The 26,327-nt window shown below is 37.1% G+C and overlaps 1 protein-coding gene and 1 pseudogene across 1 annotated transcript in view; one reads left to right on the forward strand and one right to left on the reverse strand.

Moving 5' to 3' along the window:
* VSTM2A (V-set and transmembrane domain containing 2A) overlaps positions 1-26,327 on the forward strand; it is a 191,562-nt gene that overhangs the window by 134,505 nt on the left and 30,730 nt on the right. The window lies entirely within an intron of this gene.
* Positions 22,729-23,476, reverse strand: LOC106559941 (annotated as a pseudogene).

Here is a 26,327-nt window from a genome sequence, read left to right on the forward strand (position 1 = left end):
TGGGGTGAATCAGAATCACAGTATTCAATAGAATAGCAAAATTTAGGCATTTTTTTCCTTTTTTTGGTCCTGACAAGTCAGCTGGCAATGATAACATACATCTGGCTCCAAGCAAAGAACAGTAGAAAATGTTTCTTGTAAGCGAAGCTGGAATAGAAAAACAAAATACAAAACAACAACAACAATAAAAAAAAAAATAGGGAGCTCATTTAGCCATCCAATCCTGCATAGGAGGAGCTCAGTAAGTGGGTATAAGATTGCATTAAGGATATTCATGCTTTCTCTCTGTATGCATTTGATTAGCTATACACAGTTTTTCCTTAACACATTAGAGTTAAAACATAAGAGAAGGTTGTTGGCTTGTTTGTTTCCCCAGTTATGTACCTGTAAGATTTATATTTTGTACATAATTTGGAGGATTTGAAATACTTTTGAAATACATGGATGCACATCTTTAGCAACCTACACCAGAAAATCCAAAAAGTCAAATTATATGCAAAGTCTAGAAGTGGCAATGATTTCTTTACAAGTTATTATTGATTTATTGCCCAGGATCAAGGCTCTGTCACTTTACTGATCCAGGAACAGAATGAGTAACTAAAACAAACACTGGAGCCTTCAAATCTACCCCACCTGTTGAAATTCTCAAATCAGGAGCTTGTTCTTGATTTTTTTTTTTTTTTAATTAAGCTTTCCTCCTTCTCAAAACCACCCAGCTCTTCTGACTCAAAAGCCTACTGGAGGACAGGAAATACTATTCACCCGAAACACCCACCTATGTTGTTGGTGGCCTAGGAGTTCAGGGGCTATTGGCTCTTAAAATGTAGTATACGTTCATAAACCTCATGATCTTTAGGCAGATTTCACCCTCAATGAATAAAATCAAAAGGAAGAAAAACTCTCCTACAGCATTTTTGTCGAGTGTTATCAGGAAGCTAACTCAAAACCTTGAGCTAAAATTAAAACATAGAGGGACGCCTGGGTGGCTCAGTGGCTGAGCGTCTACCTTCGGCTCAGGTCATGATCCCAGGGTCACAGGATCGAGTCCCACCCACATCAGGCTCCGCTCAGGGAGTCTGCTTCTCCCTCTGCCTGTGTCTCTCTGTGTCTCTCATGAATAAATAAATAAAATCTTAAAAAATTAAATTAAAACAGCTCTATCTATTAATACAAAACAGCTCTATCTCAGCATAAGCAATGACATTGTGGTGGAGACAACCACAAACTGATGCACCAGCTCCTTTCCTCTTCTTCACACATAGCTAGCTACAGTTCCTGCCAACCTGGCCGTGAAGAGTGATCACTCAGCAGAAGGGTGGGGACTGTCTTCCAAGCTGGCCTCTAATCCTCTGGGTCCTTCCTCTTCCAGCAGCTACATGAGCACACTCAGGTGACTTCATAAGGCTGCTGAGGCAGGTTGTTTCACAAGCTGACTCTCTGAACAGCTGCGCTCCCGTGATGCCTCCTTGGATTTTTCTGGAAAGGAATGCCATTGCGTCTGAGCCTTTGTACATCTTGGAGACTATTTGGCATGGCACTTAGTGCCCCTTGCTAATTGAGATATTTACTCAGAAAGAATAATTTCGTTCTTTAGTTGGTTTTGCTTATTCAGAATATTTAACAAACCAAGTTTATTTTCTAAAAACTCACAAAATGGAGGCAGAGATTTTATAGTCATGAAAAATGTAATAAGTTACTGATTTCAAAGTTCCTGATAGGCCATTTGACAGGATTTTAGAGCCCTAATTGTGCACCCAAAATGAATGTACACGGTGAGAGGTTTGTTTTTGTGTAAATACACTTAAATACTATTCACCTGAAACACCTCTGTCATGTTGTTGGTGGTGACTTGACAAAAGGTCAATTGAGTTTTTGATCTATTTCAAATAGTCTTCACCTTACATTACATATATAACAAGTTTGCCACATTTCATATGGTTTTAATGCTTTCTTTTTGGACATTTCTTTCATTCTTTTATTTTTGACAGAAATGAGATTTTTAACCTGTGCAAGCCCACTCTGTGTTCCTCTAAGGTGATTTTTTCTTTTTTTTTTTTCTTTAGTAGTTTTTGAGGCACTGTGTCAGGTGCTATTATCATCTGTCTCATTATCCCAAAAGGAGGAAGCAAAAACTTTATGTCTCATATAATGGTTTCGATGGTGGCAAGATATAAAATAAATACACAGACAACAATTCTATTTGTTTCCTATTAATATTCTAGAAAAATAGCCAGTAAGAAAATAGAATGGAAAAAGACACCAATCATATTCTCCATATCTCAGTCTAGTGCTTCTCAAGATACAGACCACACATCACCCACGCCACAATCAAGGAGGAGGGGAGAAATTCCTGAAACCCATCTAAGACATCCTCATTCAAAATCTGGGTACAGACACCAAAGAATCTGAAATTTTAAACAGACCCCCAGGAAGTTATTTTGTTCTCTAAAATTTCAGATTTCCTGGTATGTAAGAGGAGACATTATGTAAATTTAAGGAAGTTATTAAACCTATATAGACTGCAGTTTCTGTATATGTAAAAGGGAAATAATAATACCTACATCATAAGGCACTTTGGAACAATAAATGAAATAACATAGGTAGTGCATTTGAAACACTACCTGGTGCCCAGTGACTATTCAATTGTTATTAGATATTAGCATTAAATATTGAAACAAGAAGCTAAAGTATATAGAAATAAGCTTAAGGAAGAAGATTCAGGTCTTAAAAAAACCCAACAAAATGACTTAGTAATACTTTTTAAAAATATTTTATATACTTATTTATTCATGAAAGACACATAGAGAGAGGCAGAGACACAGGCTGAGGGAGAAGCAGGTTCCATGCAGGGAGCCTGATGTGGGACTCGATCCCAGGACTCCAGGATCACGCCCCAGGCCAAAGGCAGGCACTAAACCACTGAGCCACCCAGGGATCCCCTTAGTAATACTTTTTAAACTCATATAAATTGAAAAGCATACTGTGTTCCTTCATGCAGCAGAGCTGGGGGAAAGAAGGAGAATGCAGTATTGTAAAAAAAAAAAAAAATCAATACTTTCAGAACTGATTTTTAAATTTCAAGTAGCTCTGTACAGAATACCCAACGAATGCTTCATAATTCAACAAAATGAAGCTAAGTGTCATCTTGAATAACAGTATTAAAAAATTATCCAGCCTTCCCCGCACACCCACAAAATGCAGAAGGAAGCATATTAAGGACCACTTTCACTGTCAGACATCATAATGTACAGTTACAATACATTTAAGAGTGTAGTATCATTATCAAAATGGGCAGATACACCAGTGAAAGTAAAGAGAAAATACAGAAATCTATCTAAGGATATAACTTAGAATATAGTAGAGTTGGTATTTCAGATCGATGGGGAAAATAGGAATTATTTAATACAGTGTAATTGGGTTATTGATTAAGTAATTAGAATAAAAATAAGCTCTCTCCAAATTAATTTCAAAATGGAATAAAGAGTAAAATTAAACTATAAAAAAGAAAATTGGATTATATAGAATAATTATGAGTCTGGAAGCATTCTGTATATTATGTTTATAGAAACAGAATATATAAGATTAGGGAATTTAGAAAACCATAATTGATTAGTAAAATGTAAGAAGAAGTAGGCAAGATAAGAAGGAAGAGGTAGTGGGATATTTATAATCTTTTGATTATAAGGAGGTGAGCCCAGAACATTCCATCAAGTGGAGAAAATATTTTGGCTAAGACTAAACTGCGTCAGTACTGCTTATGGTTACCTGGGATTTCGGATACTCCCACTGTGCTAATGATATAATAATTTTTAAAAAAGCAATAAAAACATTTAAATGCAATAAATGCTAATCAGAAATGAAATGGTGAGTAGAGCTCCATAGATCTCTGCAGATCAGACCATCTGATAACCACACTGGCCCCAATATCTTAACAAGGTGGCCATAACTACTTCTCACATCTCCTGCCTTATGTAGGTCTGTGACTTGGTCTCCACAATCATAGCATGTCCCCATACCTTTTGAAACCCAGAGGCCATTTTTAAAAAAGATTTTATTTATTTATTCATGAGAGACACAGAGAGGCAAAGACATAGAGGGACAAGCAGGCTCCCCATAGGAAGCCTGACGTGGGACTCAATCTCAGGACTCAGGATCATGACCTGAGCCGAAGGCAGACGCTCAACCACTGAGCCACCCAGGTGCCCAACCCAGAGACCACTTTAATTTCACACGTATCTATAGCCAACAAAGAATGTCTATAAAAGCACTCCCTTTCTCCAATATGTGTTAGAGATTTGCTCTATTCCTAATACTTTCATAATTATATCTATCTTTGAGAAGATAACAATGTTTTCTGGACTCTCAGGGACATTATTAAAGAGTGGGTGGGAAGGATACACAAGATAAAAATATTCTAGAAGATAAATCTTATAAAGGACAGATGATCTTTTCAATTAGTAATAGATACAATTTTTCTGAAAGTCAATTTGATAAGAGACATCAATCAATTGGGCAGTACACGTTTTAACCCAACAATTTTACTCTTTTCCAAATTTTTTATTGCATATACTATAAAATTGACCATCTTAGCCATTTTTAGGTATACAGTTTGGTGGTAGTAAATACATTAATTCTGTTGAGCATCTATCACCACCATCCATCTCCATAACTCTGCATCTTATAAAGTTGAAATTCTATAACCATTAAGTAAACTCTCCATTCTTCCTCCCCCAGTTCCTGGAAACCACCATTTAGATAGAAATCATCTACTTTTTATCTTTATGAATGTCATTACTCTAGATATTTCATATACTCCAGGTACTTCTTTGTCTTTTTGTGACTGGCTTATTTCACTTAGCATAATTTCTTCAAGGTTCATCCTTATTGCACAGCAGATCTACCCTCCTTTTTAAGGTTGAATATTATTCCTTTGTATGTATAAATCACATTTTGTTTATTCAGAGCATTCCATGTTCTATGCACATAGGTATACAAATATCTCTTTGAGACCCTGCTTTCAATTGAGTATATGCCAAGAAAAGGAATTGTTAGATCAATGGAAATTCTATTTTTAATTTCTCTGAGAACTGCCATAGTGTTTTTCATGGTAACTGTACCATTTTACATTCCCATCAACAGTACGCAAGATTTCCAATTTCTCCACATCCTTGCCAACACTTGTTTTCCATCTTTAATAGTAACTATCCTAGTGGGTTTGAGGTGCCAGCTCATCGTTGTTTTCATGTACATGTTCTCAATGATGAGTGATAATAAGTATCTTTTCATATGATTGTTGGTCATTTCTATATCTTTTCTAGGGAAATGTCTGTTCAAGTCCTTCGCCAACTTTTGAGTGAGGTTGTTTGTTTTTGTTTTTATTGCTATTGAGTTGTGGGAGTTTGGTCTGTATTCTGGTTTAATCCCTCATCAGAGAAATAATTTGAAAATGCTTTCTCTCATTCTGTGCATTACCTTTTTACTCTGTTGATAGTGTCTTTTGATAACAAAAATATTTACATATTGAATAAATTTAAGTTGTCTATTTTTTCCAATGTTACTTATGCTTTAGTCATATCCAAGAAATCATTGCCAAATCCAGTGTCCTCAAGATTTTGTCTTGTGTATTTTTCTGTGAATTTTATTATTCTAGGTGTTACAGTTAGATTTTTAAAAAAATATTTTATTTATTTATTTATGAGAGACACAGAGAGGCAGAGACATAAGCAGAGGGAGAAGCAGGCTCCCTGCAGGGAGCCCGATGTGGGATTGTTCCCAGGACCCTGGGGTCATGACCTGAGTCAAAGGCAGACACTTAACCACTGAGTCACCCAGGTGCACTTACATTCAGATTTCTGATCAATTTTGAGATAATTTTTGTTTATAATGTTGGATAAAAGTACATCACCAGTGGCTAAAAAAGATCAACCATTTCCCTCATTGAATGACTTTTTTTTGTTCACATGTCATTTTCTTGAGTTTCTGTATGTCTTTCTTTAGGTCTTTGAATAGATTTAAAACAGTTGTTTTTAAATCTTTGTCTAGTAAATCTGCCATCAGATCTTTCTTCAAAAAGGGTTTCTATTGATTGATTTTTTTTTTTTAATGGGCCATACATTCCTACTCTTTGTATGTCTTCGGGTTTGTTGTGGTTATTGTTGTTGAAAACCGGACATTTGAATGAAATAATATAACTCTAAAAATCAAAGTCTCCCCCTTCTCCAGACTTGCTCTTTTTTTGGCATTGTTTTTGTTTTTGTGAGTGCTGTTGATGGTCTCTGGGCTGAGGACCAGTCTGAGACAAAAACTGAGACATAAACTGAATGTCTCAAGTTTTTACTGTCTTTCTCTGCACATGTACAGTCACTTTCTAATTTTATTCATATATGCAGTTGCTTTTGAATGTTCTAGTCTTTAATCTGTGACTCTAAAAGGGAAAAAAGAAAAAAAAAAACATAGGGGAGAGGGTAAGGCACTGGCCCTGTGAATATCCTATAAGTCACTTTGTTGAGGGAGAGAGGGACTTATAACAAGGTGGGGAGCCACAACAATGACGGCCCACTCTATCTGCACCTATGTGATCAGTAACAGTTAATCAGTCATAAGACCACATATCCCTGATATTTGAAGTACAGGGTCCTTTTAGCACACCCTGGCTGCTGCAAACTACATGTGTGCTGATCCAGGAACATGTGCACAGCTGGCTGCTATGGGCCTGACAGTAGGAAGGGTAGCTCCTTTTGTGCTAAGAACTGAATGACTAAAATTAACTGCATTTCATGGTCTAAGTCTCCCCCTGGAAGTTGCAATCCTTCAATATACTCTAGAATTCCAAAATGGCTTCTGAGACAGATAATTGTCTAGGTTAGAAGACAGATTTCTGGTGCTTCCTACTCCTCCATCTCCCCAGAATGTTCTTTGCAACTCACTTGTAGTAATTTTTTTAAAAAAATAGTTGGACATTTTAAAAGATGTTTGTGGGGATCCCTGGGTGGCTCAGCGGTTTAGCACCTGCCTTTGGCCCGGGGTGTGATCCTGGAGTCCCGGGATCGAGTCCCACATCAGGCTCCCTTCGTGGAGCCTGCTTCTCCCTCGGCCTGTGTCTCTGCCTCTCTCTCTGTGTGTCTCTCATGAATAAATAAATAAAAATCTTAAAAAAAATAAAATATGTTTGTGTAAGAATATTATTTATCACTACAAAAAAAACAAAATCTATGTTTCCAATACTAGAAAATGACCCAGATAAATTATAATGCATTCATAAAATATAATACTATAATATTTAAAATTATGTTATAGATTCAGATTTTATTAGAAAAATACACCATGGGGGTGCCTGAGTGGTTCAGTTGGTTGAGCATCTGTCTTCAGCTCAGGTCTTGATCACAGAGTCCTGAGATTGAGCCCTATATCAAGCTCCCTGTTCAGCTCAATGGGAAGTCTGCTTCTCCCTCTCCCTCTCCCTCTCCCTCTGGCTCTCCCCAGCTTGTGCTCTCTTTCTCCCTCTCTAAGTAAGTAAATAAAATCTTTTAAAAAAGAGGAGAGAAAAATACATCATGTACACTGTTAATTATACAAAAAACATACGATTGGCTGGTTCACAAAACAGCAAATAGTATGATCAAATTTTTGTAAACGTGCATGTATGTGCATGTGTAAAACACAGGCCCAATAAATTGTAACCTTTGATCATGAGAAAAGTCAAAATCCACCTGTATTGGTTGTGCAGGAGACATTAAATTGCCTTAAGAAGAGTCAACTGCATTTCCATTTTTATTATTTAAATGTAATTCACATTCTTATTTTGGAAAAAGACCACAACATAAATTTTGCGTCTGCCTTGGCACAAGCTAAGAAATAAATAACTCAAAAATATTTTATTGAAAACTCAATCACAGCAATTCAAAAGTTATGAGAAAAGGATGGACAGATCTGTCAAGGGGCCAAGCGAGTTTTGTGAAAAACAGAAGAAAATCTCCTCTTTCTGTTTTGAAGTTCAACATCATGGGAAAATTCTCAGTGGGTGGAAGTACCATGCAGGCAGCCCCCTAGCTCCCATAACAAGATCATCGCCAGATGAGAAGCAGGGAAATGGACTCATAAATTGTATTGAACACTAGAGCATCCAGGCACAGCACATGGCCGAAGCTAAAGACCAACATTGCTTCTAACACCTCTTCTAACCCAAGGTCACTGGGGAAAGCACTGTTCTAGTGCTCGTAGCAGCTAAGTTATGCGGTCATGACTCGGTTTGTGAGTGCATGTGAGCATATGCATGCATGCTCATGTTTGTGCTAATACACTGGAAGAGTTCTGTGGTGAAGCATCATATGAAAAATTATATGAAAAATTAGGAGCAAAAGAAAAAAACAAATAAAAAACACTAACAGCAATTTTTGTAGAGTAGTTGGTGACTTTGCTTGCTTGTTTTAGAACTTATTTTTTTGTGTTTTGGAGAAAAGTTTGGATCCATGCCAGCCATAAAATGGATTACTCTCCCTTCTACTAATTTATGCAATACATATAAGATACAAAATTCAAAGCAATATTTTTATAATCAGCTCACAAAATGATTGAAGCAGCTTTTGAGCAAACTGTATTATTTGTTTGGCTGATTGGTTTCTTTTCTCTCTCATTTCTGCATTCTGGGAGTATTTATTCTTTCTGCAGGCCTGTTTTAGGGGAATGATCATCATTTTTGCTGACTGCTTTTTGGAATGGACTCTTTGGGAGCAATACCAGAGAGAGAGAAGCCTGTAGGTTTCCATTTCAACAAATTACACAGGTTTTGTAAAAATAGAATCAGGACACCTATCATACTCCCATTTTCATGAGTGTAGGAAAAGGTTTCCTGTTTAGTGCAAGTGTACTCCCGATGTCAGCCTTATTCCCCATGGTTCCTATTAAGGACGTAGGTTTGAGGAAATCTGGGGAAACTCCTATCCTAGACATAGCAAACAAGAAGGAATTCCTATCCAGTCACACAAATTCTTATTTTTTTCTTCTGTGCTTATTTATTTTGTTTTGTTTTTCATCTTTCTTGAGGATTTAGAGGTTTGACTGCCAAGCAGTCAAAAGGTAAAATGAAATAAAATTTGATTGTGAAACTGTTTATTTTTACTCCTGTCAGCCCTGAGTCTTTGTAATTCTCTTTGTAAAAAGAAAATCAGAAGAATTTAGGTTAAAGTGATAGACCCTGTCTGTTTCTTTTTTTCTCTTTTCCAAAAGTCTGCCAAAATGGCAATAAAAAATTTTACAAGAACTTAATCCACAAGGACAAAAATTACAAGAGAAGAGAACCGTAGGCAGGAGGTTTCAATTAATATTTTGAAAAGCACCTCTGGGTAGAGGTGTGTCGGCAACCACGGCAATCCATCTATAGCCAAGCACCTGCAGAGGGGACTGTGGAAGTGAACACAGCCAGCCTTCTCCCACGGAAACCCCATGAGCTGCAGCCCCTGTGGGTACTGAGGACACAACAGTGGTGATGAGAAAGGGAACTGACAGAAAGATGCAGAGCAATTCAAGACACGGACTCTTCACCCTCTTCAGGCAATGAGATAGGAATAGAAGTTTGTTACCGTGGGGCACCCAGGTGCTTCAGACAGCTAAGCGTTTGCCTTCATCTTGGGTCATGAAGTCCAGGTCCTGGGATCAAGCCCGAGGTCAGTGGGGAGCCTGCTTCTCCCTCTCCTTCTTCCCCCTGCTTGTGTGCTCTGTGTGTGTGTCTCAAATGAATAAATAAAAAATATTTTAAAAAAAGAAGTTTGTTACCTAAAAACACTCTAAATCTCTGGAAATAAAATAAATGACTGAAAGGTTACAAAGAAGACTGGAGAAACTTCAGCCAGAGCAGTCTGCCCCCATGTTGGACTCTCCCATCTCTCCCCCACCCCACTCTAGTCACAAAATACAGGCTTCTTTGAAGATACCAAGCAGCCCAGAGAAAATGTCTCCAGGACTGAAAATCAAGGCTACCCCCAAAAGTGTCTTCCCACCACTTAATCACCTGAGAGTAGTTTATTTTTTCATGTCAGGTGTTCAACAAATAATTGCATAATGACCTCGCTCATCCAACAAGCATTAAATAGTTGCCTACAATATTTTAGGTGCTGTGGACAAAGCAATAAATAACGTCCCTCCCTTGGTGCAGCTTATCCTCTATGTGAAGGAATGATGAAAAATAAACAAAGAAATTAGTTAATTAATAAAAAATGAATACAAAAAATAGATAATATGGCAGTTGGTAGGAGGATATAGAGAGAACCAAGCCAGGGTAAGGGCATAGCAGTATCAGGGTGAAAATGTACTGTTTTATGTGAGAATGTTCAAGGAAGTAGCAAGGCAAGAGGAATGTAAGTGTGAGGGAGAGTCCAGAAAGCTGGAGCTCCAGATGCATGTTCTTTTTTTTTTTTTTTTTTTCAAAAGCAATGATAAGTCCTTTGGCCTTCCTCAGAAAAGCTGGAAAGCCACTTAAGAGTTTCAAGCAGAAAAAAAAAAAAAAGGATCAGAATTGCATTTTCAATGGTTGCCAGTGTGTGGGGAAAAGACCTTCTCTGTTCTGCTCTCCATCCTAAGAGGAGCAGCAAGGAGGCCTGAGATTTGTAGCTCCTCACTCTAGCAGAGTTGGCTTTGCTGCTTCCTGGCAAAGATGGGGGAATAGGTGGAGGGAGAAGCTAGGTCTTTTTCTCCCTCTTGCTCAATTCCAGGCAGCAGCTTCCCTGTGGGCCAGAACTCACAGTGCAGACCCTACATGATTCTAGGTTGCTTGCACAACAAGTAATTTTTAGAGTCTGGAAACATCATCACACCCAGTAGTACCTCCAGCCCTAGGGTCATTTCCTCACAATCCCATTCACCTTCTCAATTCTTCCATCACTGTGTAAGCAATTTCCTCTGTCAAAGACCCACTATGTGAAGTAACTAGAGAAGTTATGGTTGTCCTGGTTGGACCCTGATTTATTCAGAGGTTACTGCCATTATCTGTGCAAGAAATGATTGAGGTTTGGACTAGGATTCGATGGCTAGAGACCAAAACAGAAAAGCAGAAAAATAGACACTAAGGGACCAAGGGAAAGTTTCCAAAAAGTTATAATTACCCTTGGAGAGATACAAAAATATACTATAAACATGAAAGAAGAACCCTATGCTATGATAAAAGAAAAATAAGACAAAGTAATTTAAAATTGAAAACATGATAGATTAACCAAAAGATTTAATAAAAGGGTGCAATGGACTGAATATTTATGTCCCCCCAAAACGTATATTTTGTATCCCTAAACCCCAATATGACGGTTTTAGGTGGTAGGGCCTTTGGAAGGTAATTAGATTTAGATAAGGTCTTGAGGATAGAGTCTCCATGATGGGATTTGATCCCTTATAAAAAGAGAGAGACCAGAGCCCTCCCCCCCCTCCCTCTGCCTTGTGAGGAAAAGAAGACAGCCACCTGCAAACTAGGAAGAGAGTTGTCACCAGACATGATATCTACCAGTATCCTGATTTGGGGCTTCCAGCCTCCAGTACAGTCAGTCTATTGTGTTGAAGATAGAAGATAGGATGGTGTGCTAATGTGCATTTCTTCTCAATTTCTCATTATTGACATCGGCTGGTAGTCTGAATTGGCCATGGTGGGAGTATTTGCAGCGTGGAATGAACAAATGTTTCAATTCAGAGTTTGGTTATTGCATATTATTGTCTAAGCCTCATAAATTGGGCAGCAAAAATGTTAATAATCAAGACTAAATTTAACATTGTGCCATATTTGTAGCTGCCATACTGTGAATAGCACAAAAGCCTTCCGAAATATTCTTTCGGTGTTTGAAAACTAGGATTCAATTCAGCAAAGAAGCTCACTGACATAGGAGAATAAACATCCACATTGTTTTACTTTTGCTGCACTTGTCACCACAATGAAAACATCCACCAACATTCAGTCAGTACTATACACCCTCATCAACTGCAAGGGTAGATTGGCTACAGATGCAAGAGTTTGGCAAAATCTCAGTGACAGCTTTCTCTGAGAATCAACTGACTATTTGGAATTTCAGTAAAGAACATTATGTATTTTGTTATTTATAAATCAATGCTATGATCCCTTATATCAATAAAATCTATGAAAACTTCTGTACATAGTAATGCATACCTTTCTTATTCATAATCTCATTGTTAAAAAATACTAGCCTATTAGTGGAGCATAATATAATTCATGAAGCTCTGTCCCAAGAATTCTGTTTTCCTTCATTTTTCTATGTCCAGAATTGTGCATGATTTTAAATAAGTAAATTGGTACTACCTTTTCCAGAAGCAAAAAATTATGACATTCCAGATTGAAAGTGGCCCAAAATGAAACACGGTAAATAAATGTTGAGGCAAAGTCCTTAAAAGTAAGTTACCTTATATTTCAAGAGCCTTAAAAATACTCAAAAATTTTACTAAGTAATTATACATTTAAATATATTTCACAATTGGGCTGTCTGGGTGGCTCAGTTAAGTGTCTCACTCTTGATTTTGGCTCAGGTCATGATCTCAGGGTTGTGAGTTCAAGCCCCATGTCTGTCTCCGTGCTGGGCCTGGAATCTGCTTGAGATTCTCTCTCTCCCTTTCCCTCTGCCCCCACTGCTGCCCACTGGCTTGTGCACTCTTTTTCTCTATAAGTAAACATACAAATAAATAAATAATATATAATGGAAATTATTAGAAAGGTGAATAGTATCTATATATAAGATGTTCATATCATTATTTGCAAAAGCAAAACTTATGGGAAATTCAATATTTAAACTTAGGTTAGGGTTAAAGTAATCATAATAGGTCTATGTGGTAAAATGCTCTTTAATTAATAACAAGATTTACAGATAATTTTTATGAAATAGGAATTTCAAAAAATAGATACATTTATAATAACATATTAATGATGCTAAAGATATTGCATAAAAATATCAAATATCAAAAGAAAAATAAATAGAATAAAAAATAATGCCAACATTTTTATTATTATTACTGTGATGTGTGATTTTTTTATTTTTTGTATCTTTTCACATATCAATGATTACCAAATTTCTCCAGTAGTACTTTCATAATGAAGAAAATATAATGTTGAAAAATTGAAAAAGGAAATTGAGTAGAAGATTTTCTGATCCTTGGAGACAGAAAACTTGCTATATTTAAAGACCATAAAATGATAAAGAAATTGCATAAAGGATATAAACTAGTGATACATTTTTTTGTAAGAATATGATATAGTAAACAAGCACATGGGAAAATGCACAATCTCAGAGGGCAGCAAAAAAGAAAAATAATATAAAATCAGTAAAACAGGGGTGCCTGGGTGGCTCTTGGTTAAGCATCTGCCTTTGACTCCAGTTGTGATCTCAGAGTCCTGGGATCTAACCCTGAGTCGGGCTTCCTGCTCAGAAGGAAGTCTGCTTCTCCCTCTACCTCTCACCCCTGCTTGTACTCTCTCAGGCTCTCTCTGTCAAATAAATAAACAATATCTTCTAAAGAAAAGATTTGTTAAAAAAAATAGTAAAATAAAGACTAAAACAATGTGTAGACAAACTGAAATGGAACAGTACAAAAATATTTGGATTAAAAATTGGAATGAGGCCTTTTAAAAGTATACATACACATTATATTGTGCATGTGTGCATGTGTGTATAGACCTGTGTCTATACATACGTATATATGTACGACTATATTTACTTATCATTCCTAATCACTAATGGAACAACTTTAGTTCTAGATATCTATCCTAAGCAAAAATTCCAAAACAGATAAAGCCTTCACACAATGTAAACTACTAGAGAACCAAATATATAATAGGAAAATGGTAGATTTATCACGTATACACACACATTCATATACAATGATATACATCTGTAATATTATATGTTATATGCCCAGTTAAATTGTATTTAAATTTTTCATTGAAAATATTTATATCTGATTGGAGAAAAGTGTATATAGTGTTATGTGAAGGGAAACATAGTGCAAAATCTTAAAGCCATGTAGGTAAAAATAATAATACTCATTAAATACTATATGTTGGATACTATGCTCAATGTTCAAACATCTAATTTTGTTTAATCCTCACAACTCTGAGTAGGTACCAATATTACTCCAATTTTATAAATGATAGAACTTCATAAATTAAAAATGACATATAATAAAATTTGAAATAAATATAACATGTTAACAAAGTATTATTTTTGATTATAAGTGAGTTTTTCTTATTTTTACTACTCTATGTTTTAGAGAATCCTATAAATTGGGAACTATTGTTTTTAAAACTGGGATAAAAATCAATGTATTTAATTTTTAAATTGGTTATTTGGCAATAAAAACATACATCAAATAAACACAGTGAACAAATAATAGAAAAATTTTGATCTCAGTAGCAACAAAGAAAAACAAGTGGAAAGGTCATAAGTAGTGTAATTGTAAATTAAAATGGATGATTTGATCAGGAGAATGTCAAGAACAAATATACATTAAAATGTCATTTAATAAGATAGTATTTTTACTGCCTAACAATTGTGTAAGAATACTTAAGGTAAATCCAAACAAAATAACTTCCAGATCAAACAAACAAAACTATAAAAAAATCTAAAAGAAAATCCAAAGTAATATAATAAAATATTTATCAGATCTGTCTGTATCATGTGAGCAATCTCAGCTTTGAAGCAGCAGAGGAAATCACAGAGGAATAAACAAACATTTGAATATAAAATATTTACAATCTGCAGAAGAAAAAAATAAGAAGCAACAGATAAAGGAAAACATTTTTTTTAAATATTGCAATTGGGGAAAAGTATTTGTCGATTTAATTTTGCATTTTAATTTATCTCTATATTAACATCCCCTTAGATATCTGGGAAAAAATTAAAATATTTCACATAGAGAACTGTATACACGTTAACGAATAGTAAACAAAATGTGAGAAAGTATGCTCCTAAATAACCAAAATTAGAGCAATAGCTAAGTGTCTTTCACTTAGTAGCAAAAAACATTGTATAAAAACGATACAAGCATCCAATGGATGTGATTACCATGAAATAATCTTGGAAAATTTTGCAGCACAAAACAATCTCACATTGATTCCATACTTCCATAATGGGACTTTGATTTTATTAATTTATTCAAAGCCCAATGAATTTAGTACCATGCTATTCTCATAGCCACCCTGAAAAATAGGTATTACAGTCCCCATTTGGCAAAAGAGAGAGTCCAAGGCTCAGAGCAATTTAATGTCATCCAATGCAGTTTCCAGAACTTTATCTCTGCTCCCAAAGATCACATCTCTTGCACTGATAGGTGTCACTGCCGAGCAGTGAGGAAGTCTCCACACAGACCCATAGGGATAAATGGGGATCTGCAGGTGTCACCACTGTGGCTGTTGGGTCTGCCTGCCATGCTCCCTAGATTCAGACTGCAAGGCAACAACAAGCCTCAGTGGATTCACATCATCTATCACTTACAACAAAAGCCAAACAGTATGAGGACAGTTCCCCATGTCTGTAGCTCCACAGGATGACACTAAACCAGAGGGTCCTGATGACGAGCAGCCTGGGCAGTGGGTTAAGGAGCCAGGGCTAACAGCAGCCACATGGTTTTATAGGCTGTGGCTACACTCAAAGAGGACTTAAGTGGGCGTCCCATCTTACTGACACCAGAGATGCGGATGAGAGAGCCTCACAGCAGCCTCCTGTGAAATAGGGAGGACAGGCAACTGCCTTGACAACCACCCACAAGGTTGCTTTTCCTGTGTGCCAGGACAGTACAGGTGTTTGCAAAGACTTGGGTCAGGTTGTGGTGAAGTCTCCCCTACTTGACCTGTGCGGGAACGTGCAAGATCATCAGAGCATTGCAGCAAAATGAATCCCTGTGTAGCTTTCTCTTTCTTTCTCCTTGGTACTTGCTTTTTTCCTTATTGATTCATGTTCTACTGGTATTGTCCCCTGGATGACCATCTTTTCAGTAAGCCTCCAAATTCAAGAGTGGTGTCTGAGTCCATTAGGACTTCTGGACCTGACTGTGCGGTGTGAGTGGTGCAGGGCCATGCTGCTGGCAAGGCTACCAGACATCCCTGGGGTCCACATACAGGTTGGAATGAGCTACAGGTGTGTATTAAACAGAGTCGCAGAACTTGAGGGTAGATTCTCCACTTAGAATATAATTAGTTGTTTTAGTAGAAGATGTCCCATTGTAACCACCCCCATCACTACCTCCATAGATGGCATCTACCAAGTGGGATTGGCATTACCCAGGCACTGCGTCAGGTAAGTACTGTCATCTCCCTGCTGGATTCTCTCCATCAGTAACTACCATGAGGCAACAGGACTTCTTGGGCCAGAAGATCCCTCACAGCAGAGACTTCTACAATACCTGCTGATACGACTTAGGTGATAGGACATTTGCTGAGATGTTTTTATGGTCAGATATCTGCTGGATAGAAAATTCAAATAGTACAAGGGTGGGGGGGGAAGCCCTGAGTTTCCCTTTTTTTCCACTTGTAGGCTCTGATAACCAAACTCTATCATCAGTGGTTCACTGAGCAAAGGTATTGTATTAGTTTCCTAGGGTTGTGTAACAAATTCTATAAAAATAACAGAGATACACTCTCTCACAGTTCTGGGGGCTGGGAGTCTGAAATCCTGGGCAGGAATTGTTTTTTCTGGAGGTTCTGAGACCCTGAGGAAGAATTTGCTCCATACTTCTTGCCTAGCTTCTGGTGGTTGCCAGAGATTCTTGATTCTTGGCATTTCTTTGCTTGTAGATCATCACTCTGAAGTCTGGCTCCATCTTCACATGGCTCTAATAAGTCGGAGTCCTCCAGAGAAACAGAGCTGATTATGCAGTTATACCATTATGGCAGTAGGCAAGTCCCAAGATCTGCAGGGTGAGTCAGTACAGTGGAGACCCAGGAGAGCCAATGGGCTGGTCCCAGTCCAAGTGGAAGCATGAGGACCAGGAAAGCCAATAGAGCAGTTCTAGTCTGAAGGATGGAAGCTTGAGACCTGGAAAGCTTAAGTTTCATTTTCAGTCCATAGGCAGGACAAAGGCCGATGTCCCAGTTCAAAGCAGTCAGGCAGGAAATAATTCTCTCTTACTGTGTGAAGGGCCAGCTTTTTTGTCCTATTCAGGCTTTCATCTGATTAGGTGAGGCCCACCTGCATAGGAGGTGCTGTCTGCTTTACTGCGTCTACTGATTCAAATGCTAGTCTCATCCTAAAATACCCTCACAAAAAATGCCCAGAATAATACTTGGCCAAAACTCTAGGCACTCACAGCTCTGTCAAGTTAAGACCTAAAATTAACCATCATGCATGGCATTCTCTCTGTGTGTCTGTGTCTAAAGCTACCCTTCTTATAACAGTACCAGTCAATGGATTAGGGTAATTAATAATTATTAGTTACAATTAATTGTGACTTGATTACATCTACAAAGACTTAATTTCTAAATTAAATCACTTTTACAAGTACGGGAGCTAGGATTTGGATATATATATATATATATATATATATATATATATATATATATATATTTAAAATATTTTGTTTATTCATGAGAGACACAGAGAGAGAGAGGCAGAGATGCAGGCAGAGGGAGGAGCAGGCTCCATGCAGGGAACCTGATGTGGGACTTGATTCGGGGTCTCCAGGATCACACCCTGGACTGAAGGCGGCGCTAAACCGCTGAGCCACCTGGGCTGCCCTGGACATATCTTTTTGAAGGACAAAATTGAACCTACAAGAAGTATCAAAAGTTAAAAGCTGTGTCGACTTCTAGATTACATCCTCATGGGACAATAGGCCTTTACTGGAATCATTGAATATTTTGTTAAAAAATAGGAGCAGAGGCCACCTCTGCTGTGGCTCACTTGGCATCCACAGTGAGGGAGTTATCAAGTCTGAACCTTAACATAAACTTGATCTGGACACAAAATTGTGTGGTTCCTAGAATGTTATGGTGATGACTCCACCCAGACAAGTAATTTGCCTTTCCTGATAAAGCCATGATAGAAAAATGAGGGGGAAGAATGCTAGTAGTTATTGCTAGCATGGATGTAAAGGGGTACAACCACTTTGGAAACCCGGCAATGTCCACTAAAGTGAAACACATGGCTACTCTCTGACACCACAATCTCCTACTACATATACGCCCAGAAGAGATGAGTACATACATGCACAATCACAAAGAACTGGTAAAAAGCTCCAATTTCCACCCACCAGAAAAACCAATAAATGTATTATTGTATGTTCATCCAGTAGAGTACTTACCAGCAATAAAAATAAGAGTGAACTCTAGATACAGCAACAACATGGGTGAAATCTCACAGACACAGTATTGAGCAACAAAAGCCAGGAAGAAAGGCATATAAAATGTATGGTTCATTCAAAACAGACAAAACTAATAGGTGGTGATAGCCATCAGGTTGGGGTTACCTCCTGGAGGGGGTACTGACTAGAAAGGGTAGAGGGAAACTTCTAGAGAGGGAAATGTGCCACATCGTGCTGGTGTTTGAATGTGTGTATATGAATAATATAAAAATTCATTAAGCTATACACTTAAGATGTGTGCACTTTACTGCAAGTATTATGTATCCCAATAAAAAAAAAATAAAAGATTGATGTATCGGAGCCCTATGACACAACAAGCATTATTCTAGGCACAGTAGTACAATAAAACAAAGTCTCTCTGTTCTCATGGAACATTCTAGGGAAAGAAGACATTTTATAAACTAATAAAAACAAATGAACAAACTGCCTGTGTGTGCACGTGCCAGCTAGGCATACTTGTCTAGTCACAGGAGTGGTCTACACTAAAGTTTCTTTTTGTGATTTCATAGCATAAGTTTGTTTTTTGTTTGCTTGTCTTTAAATAATGGGGCTGGATAAGATAGGCAAGAGAGAGCCTGAGGGGATGGAGGGGTTGGAAATTGTTGGGTTTAAAAAGAAACAACTGCTGTAGAACTACTTGCCTTCTTAAATTATGTGCCTGCCTGCCTACCTTTGATAAAACAAAACCTAAAAATAAATGTAATAGCTAATTACATTTAATCTCATAGTTAATTAATTCCTGTACACATTATATCCATATCTTCCCTCCAAATTCATTTTGCTTCTTGCTGAAACACATCTCAATATTTTAGGGGTCTTCAAACGTCTTGGTCTTTTTATATCTAAAAATGTCTAAATTAAAAAAAATTAAAAAAATAAAAATGTCTAAATTATCTTGAAAGCCAATTTAGTTGATACAATGAGATACTCAGTAAGAAAAGTCAAGGCACCCAAGTCCAAAGTGAGTTCTAAGACAGACAACCCACTAAGGTGCATACATTTCACAGGAAATGGCTCACTAGTGTTGAAAGACCTTTTAGATGCCACAGGGTGAGTACCCTGTCTGTCACCCTACCTGGAGCAATCATGGGGCAAAGCTGAATTCTCATGTCAAGTTCCCATTGGACGATAGGGAGAGCATGCTATGTGGGCTGTGAAATGAACTCTGAGGGCTGGCTGCTGAGCCTCCCCCGCCCCCCAGGAAATGTGAGGAACCAGAGACAGTAAGTTTGCTGCTAACAGGAGAGCTGAGGGAGAGATGACCAGATTAGGATCATCCAGCAACCCCAGAGTTGGTCAGGGCAAAGGGGAGCATGAACTTTACCCCTGGGCCAAAGATGGACTGTGCCCTGAGAGCACTGGCGTGAGTCCTCCCAGGTCTTATCTGGTAGGCTTCCCGTGGGAGTGAGACTTCAGTACCAGAGGCTGAAGGTGGCACCCTGGGTTCTTAGTGGCCAGACGACAGATGGTAAAGGCAGCTCCAGGAAAGAAAACATCAGGCCATGTCAGTCAGGTGCATGTGAATCAGAGCCAGCCTCAAGCATTACTCAGCCCAGAAAGTAGAGAGCTGGCTCCGAACAAATCCAGTGAAAATTTCCTCTCCCCCTACTTGGTCTCTTCTGCACCAACCTCAGCTGAGAAGAGGAGAGTGAAAAAATGAAATTAGGACCTTAAACTATGGAATAAGACTGGCTGGTCTAGGGACTGGTTTGAAAATGTGTTTCATATTATGATGTGTCCATAAAACATTTTATTAACTGAAGAGTGCTCAGAAAGATCATGGGGCTGCTTACTCTGAGAGAGGAAAAGGCCTCCTTTCACTGGAAATGTTTAAAGGGAGAGTAGGATACCAGCTACATTTCATTTGCAATGATGTCATCCTTCCAGTTGAGCTTGTCCAGCATGTAGGCTAAATTAGCTATATCAGCACTTTGAAAATATGATCCCCACCTACCAATGCCTACTGTTTGTATGTTTATTCCTTTGTAGATTATTGCTCATTTCCCTCAGGATGCATATTAGATTTTCATTATATTTTGAATATTTTGCAGTGTGTTATGAATCTAGGTGTGGATTGTTTTTCTTTAACTATCTTGAAGAGCCTAGACTGCTCTTTTGATATCAGCTCTCAAATAATTTTGATTATTTCAGTGTTGAAAGTGATCTCTTAAAATATTGTGTCTTCACCATTTCTTCTATTCTGGAGCTCTCATCAAATATATGTGGGAGATTCTCAATCTGTTTCCATGTCTCTACATTATTTTACATTTCTGGTTCAGCTCTAGCAGTAGCACCTGAAACAATTCCTTAGCACTAGCTTCTGGTTCACTATTTCACTATGCAGCTGTGTCTAGTCTAAAATCCCTCCCACATACCTTTTTAAAACAGTTTTATTTCTGAGATTTTAACAGATTTTTATTTATATCTTGCTGCATTTAGTTTTTCTGCTTTTTAAATATGTTATTGTTCACATTTTTTATAGAAGCTATTCCTTTCTATATCTTTTTTACATTATATTTATTTTTACATAAATATAATCATTGCAAATGTTTGTGCAACTATTCCAAACAAATTTATCTGAAGTAAATTTAATATTTTATTTCTTAATTTTGCTCTATATCTTCTTATCATGAAAGATTCTATGAATTTTAAACATTTTTGCAGGCTTGTGTTTGGAGTTTTTGTTTTCGCTCTTATTTTATTTTTCTTGTATCTCTGTTTCATTCTTCTTATGAAAATATTTTGTATTACTTCCACTTGGTTTTCCATATACTAGCTTAGAAACAGGCAATTTTAGGAATCCTAGTCCTTGCTCATATTTCTAGTTCATATTTCTAGTTCACTAGAAACAGTGTTTGAACATATTGTTTGAACAATGTGCTTTGGTCAATTCTATTAAGCAAGTGGGAAGATTGGTTCATGTACGGACATTAAAGTAAACCTTTTCCAGCTCCCTTACAATGCCAAAAATCTTCTAAAACTGAGATTTCATTTGTTTTTCTGTCAGAAGGCTAACCCCTCACCCAACTTCAAGTTGTGAGACTGGCTCTAGAGTCTTTATCCAACAGGTGGTAAACCCTGCCGTTGCTGTGCCCATAGCCACATTCCAGTAACCATTGCTATCAACATATTTCCTGTTTTGTATTTTTAAAGCATTTTATCTATTATTGTTTTGAGTTGAGGATATAGAATGCACCAAAGCATGAACTTAATATAGCATTCTGACCAGAATCTCCTTATCTAACGTATTAAATTCATTTATTTCATCTCTCCAGTTAAAACAAAAGCAGTGCCAGCTAACATAATAAGACAAGAAAAAGAAAGTGTATACTGACTTGGAAGGAAAAAATAAGTGTTTGTAGATGACATGATTGTCTATGTAGAAAATTTGAAACAATCAGTCAAAAAACTGGAACTAATAGAAGGGCTGCAGGATATAAGGTTAATATACAAAAGGTCAACCACTTTCCTATATAACAGTAAATGAACAAATGGAATTTGAAATGTAAAATGAATACCTTTTAAATTAGCACCTCTCAAAATAAAATACTAAAATATATATCTAACAAAATACAAGATCTATATGAGGAAAATTGCAAAACTAATGAATGAAATCAAATAACTAAATAAATGTTCATGGATGGGAAAACTCTATTATCAAGCTGTCAGCTCTTCCCAACTTGATCTACAGATTCAATGCAATTCCAATAAAAATCTGAACAAGTTATTCTCTGGTGATCAACAAACTGATTCTAAAGCTTATGTGGAAAATCAACAGACTAAAAATAACCAACAAAGTATTGAAGAAAAATAAAGTTGAGGAACTGACACTACCCAATTTTAATACTTATTTTAAGTTATAGTAATCAAGATTATGTGGCATTGGCAACAGACAAATAGATCAATGAAACAGAATAGAAAATCAACAAACAGACCCACATAAATATAGTCAACTAATCTTTGATGAAGGAGGAAAGGCACAATGGAGCAGAGATTTTTTTTTTTAAACAAATGGTGCTGGATCAACTAGACATTCACATGCAAAACAAACCAAAAACAGACTTTATATGACCTGAAAGGTTGACTCATATTTATATTTAAATGTAAAATATAAAACTATAAAACTAGAAGATGATATAGAAGAAAATCTAGATGACCTTTTGTTGGCAGTTACTTTTTCACCTCACAGGGAGTGTGTCTGTGTTAAAAAGTTTAGAAGGAGGAAATAGCTCTTGGAATTGTATTCTGAAGATTTATTCAAGAAGGTCAGTGTTAGCAGGCTTCATCCTCTGGGGGACTCAACAGCAGGTAAGTAGAGAAGGACTGGGGATAACAGCTTCTTCTGGAGGAGAGAGAGCTTAATGGAGATTGGTGTAAAATGCACCAGAAGCTCTTTTATGTCAAACTTTCTTTGAGATCCAGCTTTATCAGTAAGCTTGTTGTGTCTGAATATAGGGTCTTCTTATCCATGCTTTGACCATCACAGAAAACAATTTCCTTCTTCAACCTTATCAAGTTGGCTATTTATCACAACAGAACAAAGGCCTCTTAAAATTAATGTTGAGATTGTCAGTCATGACAATTCCCCACTATAATTGCCGACATACCAACAGTAGTGTCAATCATGGTTGCAATGGTACGTCCATGAAGGAATCCAAGTGCTCTTGCAGATAAGGACCTCCTTAAAATATGCAAAATATCCTTTCTTCATCATGATTATGGAATACCACATATGCAAGGCCCAGGCTTTCCTTAATCTTCTGGGGAAGCGCTGGGCCTATGACATTTGTTATTTTACAGGCTTTGTGTCACAAAAAAAGGTTTTAGAGTCTTAAATACTTCAAGCTGACTTACATTTATGTGAAGACAAATGTTTCTAGGAGCCATCTTCACATTTCTTCATGAACTGACCAAAGAAGAGCCTCATATCCTTGCTCCAACTGGGATTGTTGGATAATGGTCCCTATTGATGATCCGAGAAGAAAATGGTCTTTGCACAGCTGCATGGTCCCTCACCATCAGGGGCACACCTCCCTGTAAGTGAGTAGGGCCCTTCCCCCAACCCCACTTCCACTTCTGGGGCAAATGCAGTTACAAGGCACAGCTCCACAGCATGGCTCTGAGGGTGCCCAAGTTCCACCATGATGGCTGCCTGGCCACCTGCTCACCTGCTTGGTCCTCCCCATTCATGGAGGGGCATGTGACACTCAGCAGTGACTTTTTAGATAGAACACGAAAGGCACAATCTATGAAAGAAATAGTTGATAAACTAGACATCATTAAAATTAAAACTTTCTGCTTTTTAATACACGTTGTCAAGAAAAACAAAAAGACAAGCCACAGACTGGAAGAAAATATTTGCAAAGACATATCTGATAAAGAACTATTATCCAAAATATGCAAAAAAAATTCTTAAAATTCAGCAATAAGAACACAACCTCACTAAAAACGAGATAAAGTCATTAATAGATATATCCTTATAAAAGATACACACATGGCAAATAAGCAGATGAAAAGGTATTCTATATCATATGCCATCAGGGAAATGCAAATTAAAACAATGAGATACAGCTGCGTACCTATTAGAATGGCCAAAATGTGGAACACTAAGAATACAAGATATTGGCGAAGATATGGAGCAACAAGAACTTTCATTCTTTACTAGTGTGAATGCAAAATAACAGCCAATTTGGAAGATGGTGTGGTATTTTCTTACAAAACTAAACATAGTCTTACCATACTATCCAGCAATAGCACTCCCTGGCATTTACCCAAAGATGTTGAAAAAATATGTCCACACAAATACTGTACATGGATGTTTATAGCTGCTTTATTCATAATTGCCAAAACCTGGAGGAAATCAAGATATCCTTCAGTAGGTGAATGGATAAACTGGGATATATCCAGACAATGGAATATTATTCAGCACCATAAACAAATGAACTGTCAAGCCATGAAAAGACATGGAGGAACTTTAAATACATAATTCTAAGGAAAAGAAGCCAATATGAAAAAGCTATATATTGTATGATTCCAACTTTATGACTTTCTAGGAAAGAAAAAACTATGAGGATAGTAAAAACATAAGTGGTTGCCAGGGATTGGTGGGAGAAAGAGATGAATAGGCAGGAGACAGAGGATTTTTAAGGTAGTGAAAATATTCTTAATGACACTATACTGACAGATATGTGTCATTAGACACTGGTCAACATGTGTAGAATGTACACCAAGAGTGAACCCTAATGTAAACTATGGACTTTGGGTGATAATGACATATTAATGTAGGTTTATCAATTGCAACAAACCTACCTCTTGGTGGGGGGTGTTGATAATGAGGGAAAGGGTATAAGGGAACTCTCTGTACCTTCTCAATTTTGTTATAAACCTAAAAATAATAAAGTTTAAAAATACAAAACCAAGAAAGACCAGAAAACAACATTTTAGGCTGCAGAGTTTTACCAAATCCTTCAAGTTTTTATATAGTCTTTCCACTATTTCTGTTTTTTCAATAACCTATGATTGTATTTTTTAATTTCCTCTTTGGCTTAATAGCAACTTGATGAATTTTTGTTTCTTTTGCATTCAAAATATCAATCAGTGAATAAGTCACCTCTTTTTCCAATTTTAAACCTTATTTTCAGCTCTTCTATATATACATTTACCACTATATGCACCATGAAAAAGAAGCCCCAAGTCATCAAAGTCCCTATTTATCCATCCTCAGGAAGAGACACAAGAAATCCTACCTCAGCAACCTTCATAGCTGTTTCCTGTCTTTTACTGCTGATGAGATCCTGGCTGAAATTCCCCAGAGCTGACAATCTAACCAATAACATAATATGAGAATTTTTAGTAATACATGCTTCCATTCCATAATATTAGTTTAATGCTATTTTTTCTCTATCTTATACTCTGACAATTCAAATTGAGAAAAGAAATAAAAACATTTCAGGAGACTTATTTATATCTATTTTATTAAATTCAAACTCAAACCATGAAGGCTGTTGAGAGTGTTCATCAAAGCTGGAAGCTACTTGGGGCAAATTTCTGCATTTTGTCCTACTTCACATTGTTAAATTCAGTAAAATGCATTGAGGAAACAGGCAGGAACATTGAATGAATTTAAATCTATTTCAGCTGCTGACTTGATCTGATAAACGTGTACCCCTCTTTAGAGAGTGAACTAAAAGTTAAATTTGAAAAAGGCTCTATTTTACTTTATGTGAAGAAAAAGGATATTGCCCAAGGAAAATGTCAGCTGTGATGTCAGTCCTTCCAGCCTTCAGGCCAGCAGTTTTATGTCAGTCCTTTGGTGTACAGACACCTTAGCAGCGAAAATGAGCTGATAAGAAAAAGAAGTTAGAACTGAGCTTTGGAAGAAAACCAACCTGGTATCAGGGAGGTCTTCCCTTTAGACAGTGTTTGATTCAAAACACTGGTTCTCAAAGGGTGTCCCTGAACCAAGAGTATCAGTTTTTCCTTTGAGCTTGTTAGAAATGCAAATTTGTGGGCACTTCTGTGACCTATTGAATCAGAATCTCTGAGGATACAGCCCAGAAAACTGTGTGTTAAAAGCTCACCAGGAGACTTTATGCATATTAAAGTTTGAGAACCACTGAGGTAGAGAAAGATATTCAATTAGGCAAATTGGGTAGAAGAAATTCAAGAAGTCAGAACTAATTGTGAAGAAAAATGGAAATAGCCACCTGGCTTCTGGGATTGGTGAATCCAGAGCAAGACCGTAGCCCCACAGCTGGTAAACAAGAGGTCCAGAGAGGAGGTTTAGATTTTTAATTAGCAGAGTTATTGGCAGGAATTATACAGGATTTGGGGGCCATGCAAGCTAAGTAGTGTTAACAACTCTCGTCTACTCTCAGCAGGGAACTGGATTGTTAAGTAGTTAAACCAAAATTTAAGTCTGGTTGTAAAGGTTAGAATCAATTTAGAATCTAATACAATCATTAGATAAATAAGGCCTGGGACAAAATGAACAC

This window comes from Canis lupus, chromosome 18 (assembly GCF_011100685.1).
Source record: "Canis lupus familiaris isolate Mischka breed German Shepherd chromosome 18, alternate assembly UU_Cfam_GSD_1.0, whole genome shotgun sequence".
Taxonomy (NCBI): Eukaryota; Metazoa; Chordata; class Mammalia; order Carnivora; family Canidae; genus Canis; species Canis lupus.